Source organism: Ovis aries, chromosome 13 (assembly GCF_016772045.2).
Source record: "Ovis aries strain OAR_USU_Benz2616 breed Rambouillet chromosome 13, ARS-UI_Ramb_v3.0, whole genome shotgun sequence".
Taxonomy (NCBI): Eukaryota; Metazoa; Chordata; class Mammalia; order Artiodactyla; family Bovidae; genus Ovis; species Ovis aries.
In genome coordinates this window covers 62994491-63015286 of record NC_056066.1, presented here as the reverse complement: position 1 = coordinate 63015286, position 20796 = coordinate 62994491, and the positions used below count along the sequence as shown (strand labels likewise).

The window sequence follows — 20796 nt, the reverse complement described above, 5'->3', positions numbered from 1 at the left end:
AAGTCCAAGACATAGCATACTTGCCATAAAATTTACCTGTTTTAAATGTATAATTCAATGAGTTTTAGTAAATTTATAGAGCTGTATAACCATCACCACAATCTCATTTTAGAACATTTCAATTGCTCCCCAGAGATCCTGTATGGTCCTTTACATGAAATCCCATTTATACCCACAGTTCTAGGAAACCACTAATCTGCTTGCTCTGCTCCTATAAATTAACCATTCCTGGACATTTCAAATAAATGGAATCATGATACGTTGTCTTTTGTATCTGACTACCGTAACTCAAGCACAATGCTTCTGAGGTTCATCCAAGTATCAACAGTCATTCCTTTTTACTGCAGAGTAGTATTCTATTGGTGGATGCACCACATTCTTTATATTTACCAGCTGACAGATATTTGGACTATTTCCAGCTTTTGGTTGTTGAGTAATGCTGCTTGGAACAAACCAGGACAAGTTTTAGAACTGTTGCTTTTAACAATTCTGCCCAGTTTTAACTGCAAAAATTTGAGAGGAAGGAATTCTCCAAGCCCCTTACTCCACCATTCAGGAAGTTTCACCCTAAACAAGTTTTTTAAAATATATAATGGTAATTTCTCTTGATTATTTTGAGGCAATTTTGTTCTTACAAGAAGTCTGCCTGATTTTGATGTCATGTTTAATGTGGGAGACCTGGGTTCAAGTTGTGGGTTGGTAAGATTCCCTGGAGAAGGGAAAAGCTACCCACCCCAATATTCTGGCCTGGAGAATTCCATGGACTGTACATGGAATCACTCTGTGACTGTAGAGTCCATCGAGTCACAAAGATTCGGACACGACTGAGTGACTTTCACTTCACTTAGAAAGATTTTTAAAAATACATCTATATATTCTTCAGGTACTCAAATTTGAGGTTAAAAAGCCTAAAATATGAGTTTTATTAGTATTAAGACAAGTACCTATTGCTGAAGCCTGTCTATTATTATCTGTACATGTACTAAGCCGCTTTAGTCATGTCTGACTCTTTGCAACCCTATGGACTATAGGGTTCCTCTGGCTCCTCTGTCCCTGGGATTCTCCAGGAAAGAATACTGAAGTGGGCTGCCATGCCCTCCTCCAGGGGATCTTCCAACCCAGGGACTGAACCTGTATCTCTATGTTTCCTACACTGGCAAGTGGGTTCTTTACAACCATCATCACCAGGGAAGCCCCTATTATTACCTAGAGGAAACTAATGTCCAAAAACCACACAAGCAGTTAAAGAGATCTAAATTCCCAGTTCTCAAGGTAAAAGTGAACATAAGGTACAGATTAAAACTCACAACTGGTCTAGCACTTATACAACAACTGGAATAATAAAAAGATGCTACTTTCCTTATGATTTCCCACTTGACACATTGGGATTATTTCTTTTTACCCTTCAGGAAAGTGTTTCTGGTTTTATACCAAAAGTTAGTCAGAAAATAGTCACTTCAGAGAAATTTTTTACAACTAGTTCTGTTCAAATTCTTTCGCTCAAATGTGGGAGTGACCATAACAGATTTTTATATACACCTAAGTTGAATTTCTGCCAGGTAGTCTGTTTTATTTTCTATCTTTTGATAACTTAGGAAGCATGAAACATAAGAAAACTGAAATCATTCAGTATTTCAAGCACACAATCAATATTTCAGTTGGAGACACAAAATACTAAGGTTAATGATAGCTTTCTACTGTTATAAAGTAACTACAGAATCTACAGATAAACATATAATTCATACATCCTGCTGGAAAACCTTACAAATTCTTCAGTTCATCCCATTTTTCTCTTGCATTTTCATAGAAAATTTGACTTTTATCACATTCCCTGAAAACTCTCTTAATTTCTCTTAATAAGTCCTGGTATTTCATATCTTTAACAAATTCTAACTCTGAAATGAAACTAAAGGGATAATGTAAACTTATTTTCCTCTGCTATTACAAGTGGTAAACTTTTAATTGCAAAGAAAATACAGCAATGAGCTAGTTTTCTGGAGTAAACCAACAGAAATGCAAAATTCATATCAATTGAAAATTCCTTCTCCTTTAGCATATGGCTATTTCTTCTAAAGTTTTAAGTAAAAAAACCATCAAGATATAAATGTTCTATTATGGAATCACTAGAAATATTCAGGAAAAGGAAAAAGTGTCAGCCACTAACAGACAAGATATATTAGCTGTCTTATTAAAGTTTTATGTATAAGTAAATACCCCTCCCTCAAATAAACAATTTAAGTGATAGAAAATTTGGTCTTAATATTATTATTTCCCAATTATTATTAAGTGTTTATCACATGGTAGGCCTGCAGAGAAGACACAGGTCTTTGTAGGACATTTAACAAAACATCCTCCTACAGTAATACTTTCATTATTTCATTTGGCACATGGCAGATTATGTTAACAGATTTATTTATTGACTAAGTCTAATCATATTTCCTCAGTTGGCATCAATATGATATCTACTATTTACGTTTGCTTCAACACTGGATATTTGTTCAAAAGTCTTCCATATGTGATTTCTACCACAGAATTTTGGGTTTCAATGAAATTTAAGATTTTTTATGGTAGATTACAAAAAGATAAACAATCTTCAGTTCAGTTCAGTTGCTCAGTCGTGTCCAACTCTGCGACCCCATGAATCACAGCACGCCAGGCCTCCCTGTCCATCACCAACTCCTGGAGTTTACTCAGACTCACGTCCATCAAGTCGGTGATGCCATCCAGCCATCTCATCCTCATAAATAATCTTAACGAGAGCTAAAATAATCTGGTTTGTGAGTCCACTTTATAAGCCACAAGAATTTGCTTTTTATTGCAAGGAAATGAAACATTATGTAATTAAGAGTTTCATAGCAATGATTTAAGACCCAAAGTGACCTAACAGTATTTTTCAAAAACTGGTCATATCATCACCTTTCCTGCCACATGCATGCACATGACTTTTTACTTCAATATTTTACAGTTTTCCTTTCATTCAAAACATAACTCAAGATAGCATTCTCTTTAACAAACACTGCTTCCCAAAGCTTAAATGCCTATAATTTCACAAAGATTCTGAATTACACATACTTAAGCCAAACAAAAAAATAAGGAAAATGTAGTCAACTTCATTTAGAGAAAGCAAACCACAAACTGAAAACTGCATGAAAGCAAGGATCACATGGCTACTTTGCTTCCTCTTCCATTCATTCATTCAACAAATATTTACTGAACATCTCCCATGTGCCTGACAATGTTTTAGGCAATGGAAATACATCAATAAATAAAACAGACAAAAATCCCTATTCCCTTTGGAACTTACGTTCTAGAAAGGGGAAACAGACAATAAACAAAGTAAGCAAAATACACAGAAGGTGATAAGCTGGCAATGGGGAAGGGCACACAATTTAAAATAGGGTAGCCTGGTTGGCCTCATTGAGGACGGAAGTGAAGAAATGAACCACAGGACAGGTGAACAAAACGCAATCTAGGTAAAGGTCCCAACACAAGACAAGGACTAGAGCATTCAAAAGGAACTGCAAGATCTGCGGCTGGAGCTGGAAAGGTATCAATAGTAGGGTATGAGTCCAGAGATCAAGGGGGAGTAACACATGGGTGTAGAACACAGAAAGCTGGGAAATCTCTATTTTTGGCCACACCACACGGCGTGTGGGATCTTAGCTTCCCAAGCACAGATTGAACCCATGTCCCCTGGAGTAGATGCACTGAGTCGTAACCACTGGACCACCAGGGAAGTCCTTGAAAGTCTTTTTTAAAACTCTTGTTTTATTTTGAGTAAAACGGGAGTCATTAACAGGGGTCTAAGCAGAGAATTCATAAGACCTGACTAAACTAAATCACTCTGGCTGCCATGTTCAAAACCTACTGAGGGGCAAGAATGGAAGCAGGGAAAACAACTAGCATGCAGCTCTACTAAGCCAAGTCAGATGTGTTTGTGGTTTGGACCAGAACGGGAGAACTGAAGTTGTTATTTAGATTCTGCATATATTCTCAAGGTGAAGCAAACATGATCTCCTGAGTCAATGTGGGTAATGAAAATAAAATTTACACCGAAAGTTGAACGGTTTTTGTTTAGAAGCTAGGTAACAAAATAAAAAACAGACAAAGTGACTTCATAAAAAATTAAAAATTTTGTACATAATACACTATCCACAGAGTAAAAAGGCAACCCAGACCATGGGAGAATGCAAATTATATATGTAATAAGAGATTACTACCCAGATTAATATATAGGACTCCTAACAACAACAACAAGACAAATGACCCAATTGAAAAATGGGCAAAGGACTTGAACTGACATTTCTCCAAAGAGGATATACTGTGGATGGGAATGTGAAATGGTACTGTGGAGAACAGTAAAGGTTCCTAAAAAATTAAAGAGAATTATCATTTGAGCCCACAATTAACTCCACTTTGGAGTATATACCCGAAAGAATTGAAAGCAGAGTCTTGAAAAGATACGTGTATCATTATGTTTATAATAGCATTATTCACAATAGCTAAAAAACACAGAAGCAATCCAAATGTTCATTGATGAATGGATAAGCAAAATGTGGTTATACCCATGCAATGGAATATCATTCAGCCTTTAAAAGGAAGAAAATTCTGTGATTATGTTACAACATGGAAGAACCTTAAGGACTTTATGCTAAGAGAAATAAGGAACTCACAAAAAGACAAACACTATGCATTTCACTTATATGGGGTACTTAACAGTAGTTAAAATTAGAGACAAAAAGTATAATTGTAGTTGCCAGGAGTTAGGGGATGGAGAGAATGGGAAGTTACTGCTTAAAAGGTATAGAGTTTCAGTTTACAAGATGAAAAGTGTTATGTGGCTAGATGGTGGTGACTGCAGCCCAACAACGTGAAAGTATTTAACACATTGAACTTAAAAATGCTTAAGATGGTGGGATGAGGGGGAGGGAGGGGACATATGTATACTTATAGCTGATCCATGTTGTTAAATAGCAGAAACTAACACATCATTGTAAAGCAATTATTGCTGCTGTTGTTTACTCAAGCCTGCAACCCCATGGACTGCAGCATGCCAGGCTCCTCTGTCCTCTACTATCTTCCAGAATGGGCTCAAATTCATGCCCACTGAGTTGGTGATGGTATATAACCATATCATCCTCTAGTGCCCCTTTCTCCTTTTGCTTTCAATCTTTCCCAGCATCAGGGCCTTTTCCAATGAGTGAGCTCTTCACATCAAGTGGCCAAAGTACTGGAGCATCAGCTTCAGCAGCAGCCCATCCAATGAGCATTCAGGACTGATTTTATTTAAGATTGACTTGCTGTCCAAGGGACTCTCAAGAGTTTTCTCCAGCACCATAATTCGAAAGTGTCAATTCTTCAGTGCCTAGCCTTCTTTGACACTCCAATTTAAAAAAATGGTTAAGATGGTAAATTTTATGTTAAATGTATTTTAATACATATCCTAAAAGTCAGGGATAACTCCCAGGTTTCTGATTAAAGGACAGGGAAGATGGAAGGAAGATGTGATCTGAGGAGGAAGGCCAGAAGTTCAGATTTAGACATTTTTTAGTTTAAGACAGCTATAAGATATCCAAGTAAAGATGTCATAAAGACAAGTGGACAAACCAATCAAGAGTTCTGGGAAGGGATCTGGGTTCACGATACAAATCTGTGAATTGTCAGCATAGTATTTAAAGCCATGAGTTCATGAAGGGAATAAGTATAGATAAAGACATGAAATTCCTGGGTTCTAGGAGCCCATAAAGAGATCAGGAAGAAAAGAAGGAACCATCAAGGAAAACTGAGAAGAAATAGTCTCCCAGTGAGATAGGAGGAAAAATAACAGTATGGTGGTACTCTAGAAACTAAAGAAATAGTATGACCAATTGAGTCAATTCTTCTAGTAAGATGAGAACTAAGAATTGACTACTAGATATCCTCAGACATGTACTCATTACAATAAATATGCCTTCAAGGAATATACAATACAAAATTATTATATTTAATTATTATTTCAACTTCTTTTTTACTTCTGAAAATGTACTGTTGAAAATGCAAACTAAATGTGTACTAATGGAACATCAACTCTGTCAAATTAATAATTCTTTTACAAAAAAAATTTCATTTTCAACTTTCAGATTATCACAGTTAAAACTGGGAATTATCAGTGCTTTGACACCTGGTTACCATAACACTACCTGTCTTTTACTTGGTAACACTGGAAATATCCCAATGCTGAACAAAGAGAAAGAGCATGGGGTGGGGGGACCAGTATCTCACCTGACACTTCCTTTTCTGGGCCTCCATTTTTTTCATCTAAAAAATGAATCTTTGTATGTTTTTCCCTCTTAGGATGCCCTACTCCTCTGATCAAATTCCAAAATTCTTCAGGTTCAGCTCCTGTTACTTTCTCCTTGGAGACTTCTCAGGTTCTCAAGTCTCTTTCCAGGTCCTCCCTCTTCTCTGAACTCCAGTAATTACTTACCTCTATTATACATGGACAATTCATTTGGTCCCACATCATATATTGCCTTACATGTTCCCTTTGCTTACTGTTTCCCCATCCATTTGCCATGAAGTGATGGGACCAGATGCCATGATCTTCGTTTTCTGAATGTTGAGCTTTAAGCCAACTTTCTCACTCTCCACTTTCACTTTTATCAAGAGACTTTTAGTTCCTCTTCACTTTCTGCCAAAAGGGTGGTATCATCTGCATATCTGAGGTCATTAATATTTCTCCTGGCAATCTTGATTCCAACTTGTGTTTCTTCCAGCCCAGCGTTTCTCATGATGTACTCTGCATAGAAGTTAAATAAGCAGGGTGACAATATACAGCCTTGACGTATTCCTTTTCCTATTTGGAACCAGTCTGTTGTTCCATGTCAACAGTTATAACTGTTGCTTCCTGACCTACATACAGGTTTCTCAAGAGGCAGGTCAGGTGGTCTGGTATTCTCACCTCTTGAGGAATTTTCCACAGTTTATTGTGATCCACACAGTCAAAGGCTTTGGCATAGTCAATAAAGCAGAAATAGATGGTTTTCTGGAACTCTCTTGCTTTTTCGATGATCCAGCGGATGTTGGCAATTTGATCTCTGGTTCCTCTGCCTTTTCTAAAACCAGCTTGAACATCAGGGAGTTCACGGTTCACGTATTGCTGAATTAACCATATAATCAACTAATCATTTTAGCACCTATGATACATCTGAACAAGGCATTTTGAGGAATACAAAGATGCTCAAAAAGAGTCCCAGTCCTTAAGTTCAGGAAGAAGTCAACTTAACAGGGATGTAAAGAACAGAGGGAAATGAGTAACTAAAGCAAACTTAATTGACCCTGAAAAATGAGGAAGAATTCAGAGGACCTGAAAACCTATAGGGATACCCTGAGATGAGAGAACAACACTAACAACAGTACAGAATAGGACAATCAAGCAAGCAGTCAAGCAATCATTCACTCAGTGCTCACATTAGTGCCAGCCTAAATATTTATGGACTACCCGCACTGTGTTCCAGGCACACGGCTAGGATTACTCTGCTCTTTCAGTCCTCACAACACACTGTTAGGGCCTTCTTGTGTTAATTCTCTTCCAAGATGAGCACACAGTATACAAGGAAACATGCCCAAGATTACACGGATAGTAAGCGGCAACGCAAGGATTCAAACCAAACCTCTCAATCTCAACTCTGATGCTCACTCCCCTCATCTACTATTTTAGGTGGGAAATGGACTAGAATAAGTCAGACTGGTGAACACAAATGTCAATTACTATCAGTAAGGGAACGATTTCAATGTGGAGGGATAAGTAAGTTTTAGGACTTCATGTAAGTGATACATATGGCCTTGAATAGAATGAAACCAGTGTTTCCTGAGGATAAGTTTTCATAGCCAAAAGCAAGATAGATGTTGAGAGATGAATTTATGGTATTAGAGCAACCTCCTATTAAGTCATTTAAAAAAGAAAAAAAGATATATGATAATGGCTAGAAATAAAAAGGTAACAAGAGAGTTTACAACAGACTCTGAGACAGTGACAACAGAAAATATTAGTAATAAGTAAAATAAATGATACAGAAGAGACAAACTCTTTAGCTGCAGATGGTACAGACAAGCCAATATAATCTCCAAAAAAGCTATTATAGTAAGTGAATTTATTTATTAAAGTTGTAGGATACAAGATCAATATACAAAAATCAATTATTTCTGCACAGTAGCAATGAGCAATCAAAAGTGGAAATTCAAAAAATGGTCTCAAAAATTATAAAATACTCAATAAATGTCAAAGATTTCTAAGACCTATACTTCGAAATTTCAAAACATTGCTAAGAAAAATTAACAAAGACCTAAGTAAAAGAACGTAAATACTATGTTCACAGATGAGAAGATTCAATATTGTTAAGATGGCAATTCTCCTCCCTCCCCACCCAAAACTTCAATGTAGTCCCAAGCAAAATCCCAGCATGCCTTTTTTTTTTTTGTAGAAACTGACACATTGGTCCTAAAATTTATTTGGAAATGCAAAGGACCTAGAACAGCCAAAACAATTTTGAAAAAGAAAAATACAGTTGGAGGACTAACACTATCTGATTTTAAATTATGGTAAATCAAATCCCATGGAAGAGGCATAAAGACAAGCATATCAGTAGAAAAGAACAGAGGACTTTCTTGGTCAATCCAGTGGTTAAGAATCTGCCTACACGGCAGGGGGACATGGGTTCCATCCCTGGTCCAGGAAGCTTCCACATGCTGCAGAGCAACTAAACCCCTGGACCACAGCTACTGAACCAGACTCCAGAGCCCGAGAGCCGCAACTACTGAAGCTCACATGCCCTACAGCCTCGCGCTCTGCAACAAGAGAAGCCACCACAAAGAGAAGCCCCTGCACTGTGTAACTAGAAGAAGTCCATGCACAGCAACAAAGACTCAGGGCAGCCATAAATAAATAAACAGAGTCCAGAAATAGACCCACACACTCATGGACAACTGATCACTGGGAGCATGGAGTCTTAGCTACTGGACCACCAGGGAAGTCCCTGGAAAACTAATTTTTGACAAAAGTGTAAGGGCAATACAGCAGAGCAAGTTCAGCCTTTTCAAAAAACTGCCACTGAAACTACACGTTCACTGCAAAAAACTGACCTTTGATGTATACCTCATACCATATGAAAAATGAGCTAAAAAAGGATTAACAGACCCAAGTTCACTGCAAAAAACTTACCTTTGATGTATACCTCATACCATATGAAAAATGAGCTAAAAAAGGATTAACAGACCCAAATGTAAAACCAAAAGTACACAACTGCTAGGAGAAAGCATAAAAGAAAATCTTCGCAATCTTGGGTTAGGCAAATATTTCTTAAATATGACAAAAAAGTATTGCCCAGTCCATAAAAGAAAAAAATTGACAAACTGCACTTCAAATAATTTCTAAGCTTCTACTCTTCCAAAAAAAAAAAAAAATCACTAAGCGAACAAAGGGCTTCCCTGATGGCTCAGTGGTAAAGAATCTGCTTGCCAATGCACAGACTTGGGTTCAATCCCTGGGTCAGGAAGATCCCCAGGAATTTGGGGAAGGGAATGGCAACCCACTCCAGTCATCCTCCCTGGGAAATCCCATGGACAGAGAAACCTGGAGGGCTACAGTCTATGGGGTTGTAAAGAGTTGAACACTACTTAGCAACTAAATACCACTACCAAGAGAACAAAAAGACAAGCTTCGGAGTGGGAGAAAGTATCTGCAAACACCCAGCATAAATAACTCTCAAAACTCAATAAGGAAATAAACAACTCAATTTGTTAAAATGGGTAAAAGATTTAAACAGACATTTCACCATGGAAAAAATATGGATGGTAAATGTATATGAAAATATTTTGAAAAAACAGTTTGGCAATTTCTTGAATAGTTATACAACTATCCTATGATCTGGCCATGCCATTCCTATGTATTTACAAAGGTAGCCTTACTTATTTACAATAGCCAAAAACTGGAAACAATTCAAGCATCTATTAAGAGGTGAATAAATAAACAAATGATATATCCATACAAGTGAATACTACAACAATAAAAAGAAATAAACTACGATACATACAACAATATATTAAGATAACTATGCTGAATGAATGGAGCCAGACAAGGAAGAAAGAAAGGAAAATGGGGGAGAGAGAATATACTCAGTTTATTTATGAAATAAATAAATTATTTCATTTATATAAAATATTAATATATATGTAAAATTCTAGAAAATGCAAACTAATCTATAAGCAGATTTGCCTGGAAGTGGAAGTACTCTTCAACAAAGAGGCACAAGAAAACTTTTGACAGTGACTGATATGTTCACTATCTTGATTGCGGTGATGGTTTCACACGTATAACCATAAGTAAACTCAAACTGTACACTTTAAACATGTATAGTTGATTGTATGTTCATTATACTTCCACTTCTTAAAAAGTAAAAGAACAAGACAAGGTATATGTAAGAAAAAAAGTCCATGGGGTCGCAGAGAGTCGGACACAACTGAGCGACTGAACTGAAGGAAAAAAGCAATAAAAAGTTTTAAATAGAGTCAGGAAGAAGCACTGTGTGTTCAGGAGGGAGTGAGTAGATCCCTGAGGATTCCATGCAGTTAGAAACAGCTGGATATGAGAAGACAGTGAAACAAGCCAAACATCTTCTGCAGGCAGAGAGTAACACGGATATGAAACACAAAGAGGAATCATTCCTTGAGAAACAACAGAAGACGGCGCACAAGGCAGAAGGTGCTGGGCTAGCTCAATACCTCATTAATCTGTAACACGCTACTTACGGTGCATTCCCCATGGCCTGTCAGCTTTCTAAAATGCAAAAGTCAGACTGCTCTCCTGGCTTATTTCACTGATAAATACAACTGAAACAAGAGATCCCGACAAAGCCCACATCCTCTCACAAGTCCTGTCCAGACAATCAACTTGGCTCAGCTTGCTTTGAATGGTATTTCTCAAAAAGAATCTAACATACCTTAAATAATTCATCTTAATATGCATTCAAGAAGACAGACAGTTTAACAAAAAATATCTGAAACTGACTTATATTTCTAAATTGCTTAAAGCAGGAGGAAAAGCTCATCTAAAATATATCTTGTGTTAGAAATATAACAAAAATGTCATGTTCTGAACAGTCCAGTGAAAAGAACTAATAGACTGCTTACACTGCTATCTGGATCAGGAATCCAGTCCATACTCCCATGCCCCAACCTTCTACAGTAAATTAAAAATGCCACCTTCTCAATAAAGCCTTTCTAAGCCCTCTCCACACTTTTCTGCCCTCATAACTATACTTAAACAACAGTACTTAGTTCCTTGAGCTATTAGAGATTAAGTACTGCCCTAATCCTCAGTGTTCTATATACAGTAGGTGCTAAAACAGAGAAAAGAGGAGTTCGATGGCTTAAGGCTAAAGGTGACAAGACCTAAAGAGGCCTGAAAACCAAACCGAAGGCTCAGCAGAGTTCTTTCTGGTTTCCATTCATTAAGTGTGGTAATTGCAGCTTACTGGGGCTGAGGGGAAAGGTACATGGAGGTTCATTACACTATTCTGTCTACTCTATGTATGTTCAAAATTCTGCACAATAAATTGTTAAAAAATAATAATAAAGAGTAGGTGAAGATAGGCTCAAATCCTTTTTGCTCTTACTTTTGTACCTTTGAACTTTCTTTTTTCCTTTAAATATGATCTTAGCCAGCCTCCTTCCTCTGTTGTCAACAGGTCCACTGGGTCATTAGCCATTTAACAAATGTTGGTTTGGAGGATGAAAGACAGACCCTTTGCACAGGCAGTGGAATTCCAAATGCTAGACTCTTGGCTCCACAATGTCTGATTCAGAAGAACTGCTGGGAGCTATTAGTTTAGCCTGCCCACCCAGGCATATGAAGACTCCTAGAGTCCCTTTTACACCACTCCCATATGCCTCTCATTTATGCCTACACAGTTTGTGTGCTTTCACTTAGCACAGGAACAGATCCGATCCAGTGTGACCACAGAAATTATCAGAAAGGTCCAAGGATGAGGAATCCAGAATGAAGCAGTTCAAATGTGGAACTGCAACAGATTGAAATTTTTTCCTAGTGGGGCAATAATCCAACGAAAATGTATTTTCAAAATCCCCAGACACAAGATCAGGAGGCTATACAATAACAATATGTCTAGGTGGTATATGAGATACATGTTGGCCTAAATTAGAGCTTCTGTCATTCTGAGCCTTTGTTAACATTCTCCCTTAATATGACTGCTTTCTTCTTTCTTGATACAAAGATAGTGGCAATAATCTTATGCCTAGTTTTTTTCTTTTACTTTTTCTTAACTCACAATGAGAACAAAGTAAACAGGGGAGATAGGAAGATGTTCTACAGTAATAAAACTAGCATTTCCAGAAGAATGGAAATTACTAAAAAGAACATGAATATGAGAGAAATGTTATAATGTGAAAATAACTAGGCCATGGGCAGTGCAAGTCGGCGGTGTAGGGGGTGGGGGTAGGGGGGTAGATTAAAACATTTCCTCACACCAGTGAACTGGTGGCACCACGAGCCTAGATATGGATAATACCTTGGTATTGAATACAGGCTATTTAAGTTTGGTTCTTGAGCAAATTCCTCAAGAGTGGACATGTTCAGGAAGACTGAACTTAGTTATATACAAAATGCTGGCAAAAAGGTATAAGAACCACTTAAGAAGCAACTTGTAAGTCATAAAGTCCTAATTCTACACACAAGTATTCGGGGCAAAAATAAAACTTACACTTGCGTCAAAGGTTGATAAAGGCCTCATCTGGGAATCCTCTGATTCAAAGCAGAAGGAAAAGCAGCCAACTGAACAAATCAAGCCAATCAAAAAGCCTGGATTCCATTCATGATCTGCTCTTTGAAAGCTATCCTTCAAGACCTGATGATTCAGATGACATCTTCCACATGCAACTTTTACTGATTATCTCTTTTATTCCATTCATGTGTCCTCATCTGAACCTGTCTCACTCATTTACTTAAGTGCACAGGCCATACACCTCTCACAAGGTATCAAGTTTCTTAAGACCTGAAAAACTTGTCTTCTGAAGAACTCCTAGCTTTATGCCTTTCATGAAAACCATGCTAAATATATTTTGTTTGCTTTTTATAATCTGGACAACTCACAAATATCCCAAACTCAGGACTAAAATTTAAATAACCAGTAAACACACATTTATGTTCAAGCTGGTTTTAGAAAAGGCAGAGAAACCAGAGATCAAATTGCCAACATCCGCTGGATCATCGAAAAAGCAAGGGAGTTCCAGAAAAACATCTATTTCTGCTTTATTGACTATGCCAAAGCCTTTGACTGTGTGGATCACAATAAACTGTGCAAAATTCTGAAAGAGATGGGAATACAGACCACCTGACCTGCCTCTTGAGAAATCTGTATGCAGGCCAGGAAGCAACAGTTAGAACTATTGACATGGAACAACAGACTGGTTCCAAACAGGAAAAGGAGTATGTCAAGGCTGTACATTGTCACTCTGCTTATTTAACTTCTATGCAGAGTACATCATGAGAAACGCTGGGCTGGAAGAAGCACAAGTTGGAATCAAGATTGCCGGGAGAAATATTAACAACCTCAGATATGCAGATGATACCACCCTTATGGCAGAAAGTGAAGAGGAACTAAAAAGCCTCTTGATGAAAGTGAAAGTGGAGAGTGAGAAAGTTGGCTTAAAGCTCAACATTCAGAAAACGAAGATCATGGCATCTGGTCCCATCAGTTCATGGGAAATACATGGGAAACAGTGGAAACAGTGTCAGACTTTATTTTGAGGGGCTCCAAAATCACTGCAGATGGTGACTGCAGCCATGAAATTAAAAGATGCTTACTCCTTGGAAGTAAAGTTATGATCAACCTAGATAGCATACTGAAAAGCGGAGACATTACTTTGCCAACAAAGGTCCGTCTAGTCAAGGCTATGGTTTTTCCTGTGGTCATGTATGGATGTGAGAGTTGGACTGTGAAGAAAGCTGAAGAATTGATGCTTTTGGTGCTTTTGAACTGTGGTGTTGGAGAAGACGCTTGAGAGTCCCTTGGACTGCAAGGAAATCCAACCAGTCCATTCTAAAGGAGATTGGTCCTAGGTCTTCTTTGGAAGGAATGATGCTGGGGCTGAAGCTCCAGTACTTTGGCCACCTCATGCAAAGAGTTGACTCATTGGAAAAGACTGATGCTGGGAGGGATTGGAGGAGAAGGGGACGACAGAGGATGAGATGGCTGGATGGCATCACCGACTCGATGGACGTGAGTGTGAGTGAACTCTGGGAGTTGGTGATGGACAGGGAGGCCTGGCGTGCTGCGATTCACGGGGTCGCAAAGAGTCAGACACGACTGAGCGACTGAACTGAACTAAAACACACACTTATTATAAAACATGCAAAGTAAATGATCTATAACAACTGTAGGTAGGAGATAAAGGAGAACAATTTCAAAAGGCTCCTGAATTTAGCAAACTTTACCAAATATACATACAAAGAGGTAGTGGCTCAACAAGATCCCTTAAGTCTTATAATAATAACACAGATGAAGACTTGAACAAGAAAGCAGCTTACTATCAACTGATCCTACAAAATTAGGAAATGCTGGGGTGATCACACACTCAGATAATGGCAAGTGTGGAAATCTGCCTTATTCAAGTGCGGAGTTGTGTACCATTCAAATACACACCTGTACTCACTTGAGTGTGTGGCTCTGTGGCCCAACTCTGACCCTAAATATTGCAATACAAGCTAGATGAGCAAAATGGAGAACTTTCTAAGTCTTCCAACCGCAAAGAAGCAGACTGGGCTAAATTCCTCTCAAAACCCATACTGAAAACACAGTCCTCTTTCACATGGAAATATGGCTTTAAGAGGTATACTTCCTATATTACAATCAATTTGAAATTTTTAATCAATAATCTATCAATATCCTGCAAAAAGCTAATTTATAACTCTGAATTTGGGTTGTTGACAATTTAAAATTTTCAGTTTTGATATAAATATATTCACCGAATAGATGTTTTGATTTCATTAAAAAGTTATCTTTAGGAGTCCCACGTGGCCTAGGGTTAGGACTCGGCACTGTCACTGCCATGGCCTGGGTCTGATCCCTGGTTGGGGAACTGAGATCCTGCAAGCTGTGTCAGCATAACCAAATATATATATATGTATATATATTTTGTGTGTGTGTGTGTTAGTCGCTCAGTCGTGTCCGACTCTTCACGACCCCATGAACTGTAGCCTGCCAGGCTTCTATGTCCATGGAATTATCCAGGCAAGAATCCTGGATATTCCCCCTCCCCCAAAAAAGCTATCTTTGCGGCAAAGACTAGAAATTTCTTCAAAGAAGATATATGAATGGACAATAAACACATGAAAGGATGCTCAACATTGTTAGCCATTAGGGAAATGCAAGTCAAAATGACAATGTGACACTACTTCCAACCCACTAGATGCCTATAATAAAGAAAAAGACAGATAATAACAAGTATTGGGGAGGATGTGGAGAAACTGGAATCCAAATATACTGCTAAAGGGAATGTAAAATAGTTGGCTACTCTTCCAAAGGGACCTGGCAGTTCCTCAAAAAGTTAAACACAGAATTACCATATAACCCAGTAATTTCACTCCTAGGTATATACCCAAAAGAACAGAGAATGTGTGTCCATATAAAAACTCATAGACAAATGTTTATAGCAACTCAATTCTTATTAGCCAGAAAGTTGAAACAAGCCAAACTCCATCAACTGATAAACATTTAAGCAGAAATGAGGCACAGCATATACTCCTTATTCACAGTAGTTGTTTTCTGTAAAGCTACTGCAAACATGAATTACCAAATACCAAACCACTGTTCCTAGGGAAATAAACACAAGGTTAGGTTCCTTCGAGTCTCTGGTCAAAACATTTCCATCAATGGATCAATATATAGCCTTGTTTTATGTGTTTCTGTTTAAAGCTATCTGATTTAATATATTGTTGATTCACTAACACTGAATTCATTCCCAACAGCAATATAACTCATGCCTGAACAAAGCTTATTTGACATACATATATTTCCTTTAAGGCATATCACAGTCTTCTCTTCCTTAGGAACACTAGACGGCACTTCAGTGCTATACTTGGGGGCCATTTTAAACAGAAAAATTACCAACAGCAGAAAAATGCGGCACTAAATAGACCACAAAAAGAACTTGTTTGGGGGAAAAAAAAAAAACAAACTTGTTTGCAGTATGAGAACTAAAGCAAGAAAGAAGGCAGAGTGTTATCATGCATGTTCAAGTTCAACTGGGAATGTGAGTGCTGGGCAACTCAAAAATTTTCACTGTTCATGTCCAAAAATGACCTCATATTGATTTTTGGATACAAACATTTTAGCAAGTATACAGTTTCACACATACAGAATCTGTGATTGATGAGGACTGACTGTGTATCATACAATGAACATTATTCAGTCCTAAAAAGGAATGAAGTGCTAATATGCACTACAACATGGAAAAACAAAAACCATCATTTTAAGTGAAAGCAGTCAGTCACAAAAAACTGACCAAGTCACAAAATACTGTATTTTTCCCAATCTTAAATCCAGTGACAGAAAATAGATGAAGAGATGGGAAAGAGGGAAAATGCAGAGTGATTGTTAATGGGTATGGAGTTTCTTCTGGGGATTATGAAAATGTCCCGGTATACAGTGGCAATAGCTGCACAACCTTGTATATATACTAAAATTCATTAAATTGTACACTTTAAAAGAGTATAGTACGTGAATTATATCTATTATAAAGCTGTTAATGAAAAAACACTATTCCCTACATTATTTCCTGACTTATGCATAGCAATATGCTTATGACCTGCTTTTCAAATTAACACCAAAAGAAAAATGGTGCCTTATCATACAATTACTTGGGTATAACTTAACCAGTTCACTTCTAGCAAAGCAAGCCTAAAACTGGCCCTTCTCTAAGCACACACTTCTTTCCTTATTAAGATAGAGCCTTGGGGTATTTTTGTTTGTTCTCTTTTCTTTATTTTTTGGCCATTGCCTATGGATGAGGAAAAAAAAAAAACCTAAAAATGAGTTTGCAACAAAAGTGTTTTATTTGAAAATGAGAACATTTGCATGTTTGCAGCACATCCATCTAAAACAAGTTCCAGAAGAAACAACAAAGGGAGAGAGATGTCACCGATCACTCAAGAACTCAGCTTGAAGACCCCTTAGATATTCCAAAGCCAATCCCTGTAGATGGTTGACAGAAGCAACAGAGTAAGTCACTTCTCTGTCCAAACCCTGATTCTGAATTCCAGCCAAAGTCACAGTATTATGAAAAGGAGAAAAGAAGAAACATTTTTAAAAAGTCATCTAAAAGTCACCTTGTCTACCTGGATTCCACACTGGTTTAACCCAGTACATCTCAAATATTTAAGTACATACGAATTACCTGGGGAAATCTTATTAAAATGCAAATTCACTAGATGTGTGACACAGCCTGAGATTCTACATTTTTAAAAAGCTCCCAGGTGACAATGATGCTGCTAGCCTCAGCATAGACAACGTGTATTTACTTTTCTCATGGCTAAGGTAAAGTTGATGTTGCCTGACCACTGTTGTCTAAAGTGAAGGGGAATACAAACAGCCAGCTTCTGCAAAAGGCCTATCAATCCACCATGCATGCTCTTCATCAATCGGAGTTTCTTTTTCTTAATCACATTTTAGGGGCTGAATCTCTCAAATGCTGTTCACATAGATCTCTTAAACTGAGGTACATAAATATTAAATTAAACCTTAGGTAGGAAGGAGCAAACTCCTGGCTCCCTTGATGCAACCCAGTGGCATGATTCTTTCTGAAACACCACCAATACAGGCTCATTTTTAGACTGGCCGTCTCAGATGAACTGAAATTATGTACATAACTAGTTGCTCCCTATATTCAGTTGGCTCATTCACTTTGCTATTTTTTTGTAAAATACCACTGAATTTGATCCACTTTTTCAGAATTACAAGTTATTTTGAATTTTAATCCAGTTCTCCAAGGAATCAGGCTCTGATACTGAGGAATTATTTTCTCTAAGTCATAGTTTTGTTATCTGTGAAACAGAAATAATTCCTTGTAAGTCTATTCTAAGAATCTATGGCTCTAGAGTTTATTTCCCTTCCAATCTTTAGTACTTGAGATCTATGACACTTTGCTTTATTTTGCTTACTTCCCAGTTCTCCAGAGAAAGTAGCCTGCATAAACTATATATAGACATTCCTATATTGAACTATCTTTACAAGGAACTCTCAGAGAAGTTAATATGATGAACTGGAAATATCCTCAAGTAAGTAAAAACAAAAATAAAAAGCAAAAAAAATAAAACCTTAAATTATCCTGCTCAGTGCCAATCCCAAAAATGCACAAGCAGCCAAATGTACACTTGTTTGTTCACTTGGGTTGCTGCTGTCTTCCTGACCAAAGGCAACACCTGTGCACAGGTAAAAGCTGTGCTTAAATGTACGTGATTGGAGAGAGCTATAGCTGAGGAAAAGCAGCCCGTTACCTCTTCTCATAAGTCTCACCAGCTGTGTTTTCCTGATGACACAGAATCTGTCCACCTGCTCCCACAGATGGCACAGCTGCCGTTAAAGTGAAACACCTGGTTCTGTGCACCCATTCCATGCAGCTTGCTAGAACCCTAGTTACCAATCAGGCAAGCCCAAGTCAGCATTTTCATCGTATTGCCAAAATTAAAGACCAACGTCATTCTTAACTATAAGATGTTTAAATATATTTTTCATATCCAAAACACAAATACAACAATGTCAAAGAAGTTAGAGTAATAATGCTAAAGAATTGTTATAAAGTGTGAAATCCTAGATTACAAATTTGGTTATCATTAATCACTTCCCAAACTACTTAATTCAGAGCACTTAAAGGAAGAAAAGGAGATGGTAATGGCACAACACTCCAGTACTCTTGCCTGGAAAATCCCATGGATGGAGGAGCCTGGTAGGCTGCAGTCCATGAGGTCTCGAAGAGTCGGACATGACCGAGCGACTTCACTTTCACTTTTCGCTTTCATGCACTGGAGAAGGAAATGGCAACCCACTCCAGTCTTCTTGCCTGGAGAATCCCAGGGCGGGGGAGCCTGGTGGGCTGCCATCTACCGGGTAGCAGAGTCGGACACAACTGAAGTGACTTAGCAGCAGCAGCAGCAGCAGCAATCCCAGTAAAATGAGCTCATTGTCTCCCAGCAGTCAGTGCGTTATATTAAGAATGGCAGTATCAATACTAGTAAATGTACTCACATAAGAAATAACGCCAAATAAACGTGCAAAATGAGAATTTCTTCCTAGTTTTACACTTAAGAAACTTTACAATTGAGATTTTTTTATTCTCCCCACGGGACTTTAAATTAACTTAGGTGTGTATACGCTCAGCCACTCAGTCATGTCCAACTCTGTGATCCCAGGGACTGTAACTGGACTGTCCATGGGGTTGCAAAGAGTCGGACACAGCTGAGCGACTTTCACTTTAACTTTACTGCAATGTCCTATATCAAAATAATTCTTCCTCCCCCTAATGCTTTCTCCATTTAGATTTGGATGGTCTTTATCAGGTTTAGATACTCTAAATCAGTATTTCTGAAAGTAGTCTTTAGACCACCTAAAAGAACTTAGGAAGTTTGATGAAAAAACACGGATTCTTGACCTGATCCTAAATTCTGGAATTTAAATTTCTGGAAGGTGAAGTCCCAGAAGCTGTATTTAACAAGCTTCCCAGATGCCTGGGATGCACACCAAAGCATATGTGGCACGTAGTTATTTTTTCCTCCTTAATCATTATTTTAATAAGCCTACATTTACTAGTTACTTGATATGTTAATTTTGGGGCAGATACCATGATTCATTGGAAGGGCTGATGCTGAAGCTGAAACTCCAATACTTTGACCACCTGAAGCGAAGAACTGACTCATCCGAAAATACCGATACTAGGAAAGATCGAAGGCAGGAGGAGAAGGGGACAAGAGAAGATGAGATGGTTGGATAGCATCACAGACTCAATGGACATGAGCTTGAGTAAAGTCCGAGAGTTGGTGATGGACAGGGAGGCCTGGCGTGCTGCAGTCCATGGGGTTGCAAAGAGTCAGACACAACTGAGAGACTGAATTGAACTGAACTGAACCATGACAAGCATCATATCCACCTTTTGCCTTTAATCCTTCCCTTTTAAATTAGATATACATCCTCTTTTACAAACTACGAAATTGACTCAGATCTCATGTGTGAGTGCTAATTTGTTTTGTTAGGGGAAGCACGCTGACTGAAACTGCCCACCCTGGCCAGGCATCACAGTAACCATTTGCATGAGTTGTTTTACGACAGGAGGTCCTGGTAAGGAACAGGGAACTAATAAGCCTCCACCAACCAGAAGAGTTCAGGAAAGGTCAAAACGAGACACCACCTGTCCAACCACCTCCCAGCATCCTTCTCTCTGGCATCCATCTTGGCTGAACAAGGCATGCACCACAAGGAAGGACTCTGAGTCAGAATGATTGGCTAAGGACAACCCAGAAACTTATCCCATCACCATAAAACCAAGACTGCAAGCCATGTGACAGAGCAGTTCTCCTGGGTTCCCTTACCCTCCTGCTCTCCACTGGAGCACCCTTTCCCAATAAAATCTCTTGCTTTGTCAGCACATGCGTCTCCTCGGACAATTCATTTCCGAGTGTTAGACAAGAGCCCAGTTTTGGGCCCTGGAAGGGGTCCCCTTTCCTACACAGTTTCAGTCGTGTCCAACTCTTTG

General features: G+C 38.3%; 1 protein-coding gene across 4 annotated transcripts in view; it reads right to left on the bottom strand.

The window, feature by feature from the left end:
- Positions 1-20796, bottom strand: part of CBFA2T2 (CBFA2/RUNX1 partner transcriptional co-repressor 2) — a 137001-nt gene that overhangs the window by 91624 nt on the left and 24581 nt on the right. The window lies entirely within an intron of this gene.